Source organism: Chrysochloris asiatica, unplaced genomic scaffold (assembly GCF_000296735.1).
Source record: "Chrysochloris asiatica unplaced genomic scaffold, ChrAsi1.0 scaffold00410, whole genome shotgun sequence".
In the NCBI taxonomy this organism is placed as follows: domain Eukaryota; kingdom Metazoa; phylum Chordata; class Mammalia; order Afrosoricida; family Chrysochloridae; genus Chrysochloris; species Chrysochloris asiatica.
This window is the reverse complement of record NW_006408928.1, coordinates 214,899-216,858: the sequence shown is the minus strand read 5'-3', so window position 1 is coordinate 216,858 and position 1,960 is coordinate 214,899.

Sequence of the window (1,960 nt, the reverse complement as noted above, 5' to 3'; positions counted from 1 at the left end):
CTGTCATATAGCTAGCTCTCAGTACATGGACACGTTGGACACATCTGCCTTGTAGATAGAAATCTCTATATGGAAGTGTTGCACTACTCTGCCATGTAGCTAGCCCTCTGTATATAGACAAGTTGGATTCATCTGCCTTGTAGTTAGAACTGTGTATATGGAAATGTTGTACTACCCTGCCATGTCGCTAGCTCTCTCTATATGGATAATTTGGACTCGTCTGCCATGTAGATCACTCTCTTTACATGGATATGTTACACTGATCTGCTAAGTAGGTAGCTGTCTCTATATGAAAATATTGGACTTGTCTACCATGCAGCTAGCTCTCAGTATAATGACATGTTAGACTCATCTGCCACATAGCTAGTAACCTGCATATGGACATTTTGGACTGCTCTGCCATGTAGCTATCTCTCAATGTATGGACACGTTGGACACATCTGCCATATACCTCGAACTCTGCTCTGCCATGTAGATAGCTCTCAGTGTATGGACACGTTGGACACATCTGCCATGTACCTAGAACTCTCTATATGGAAATGTTGCACTACTCTGCCATGTAGCTAGCTCTCTGTGTATGGAAATTTTGGACTCGTCTGCCATGTAGATAGCTCTCTGTACATGGATATGTTGGACTAATCTGCCAAGTAGGCAGCTCTCTGTATATGAACATATTGGACTTGTCTGCCATGTAGCTAGCTCTCAATATATGGGCACTTTGGACATATCTGTCATGTAGCTAGAACTCTGTATATGGAAATGTTGCACTACGATGCCATGTAGCTAGCTCTCTGTACATAGAAAAGTTGGACTCATCTTTCTGGTAGCTATAACTCTGTATTTGGAAATGTTGCACTACCCTGCCATGTAGCTAGCTCTCTGTATATGGCCATTTTGAACTCATCTGGTATGTAGCTTGTTCTCTGTACATCGATAAGTTACACTGATCTGTGAAGTAGGTAGCTCTCTGTATATGAACATATTGTACTTGTCTGCCATGCAGCTAGCTCTCAGTATATTGATGTTGGACTCATCTGCCATATACCTAGAACTCTGTATATGGAAATGATGCACTACTCTGTCATGTAGCTAGCTTTCTGTATATAGTCAAGTTGGACTCATTTGCCTTGCACCTAGAACTCTGTATATGGAAAGGTTTCACGACCATCCATGTAGCTGGCTCTTTGTATATGTACATTTTGGAATTGTCTGCCATGTAGCTAGCTCTCTGTACATGGATATGTTGGACAGATCTGCCAAGTAGGTAACTCTCTGAATATGAACATATAGGACTTGTCTGCCCTGTAGGTAGCTCTCTTTATATGAACACTTTGACACATCTGCCAAGTAGCAAGAACTCAGTTTATGGAAATGTTGTACTACCCTGCCATGTAGCTAGCTCTCAGTATGTGGACACGTTGGACACATTTGCCATGTATCTAGAAATCTGTATATGGAAATGTTGCGCTAGCCTGCCATGAAGTTATATATCTATATATAGACATGTTTGTCACATCTACCTTGTAGCTTGAAATCTGTATATGGTAATATTACACTACCCTGACATGTAGCTAGCTCTCAGTATATGGACTCGTTGAATACATCTTCCATGTAGCTAGAACTCTGTATATGGAAACGTTGCACTCCCCTGCCATGAGGCTAGCTCTCTGAATATGAACATTTTGGACTCATCTGGCATGTAGCTAGCACTCTGAACACGGTTTTGTTAAACTCATCAACCAAGTATTTAGCTCTCTGTATATGAACATATTGGACTTGTCTGCCATATATCAAGCTCTCAGTATATGGACAGGTTGGACACATGTGCCATGTAGACAGAACTCTGTATATGGAAGTGTTGTACTATTCTGCCATGTAGCTGTTGTTGTTGTTAAGTGCCATAGAGTCGGGTCCGACCCATAGCGACCCTGTACAGGGTTTCCGAGGGTGTAAATCTTTA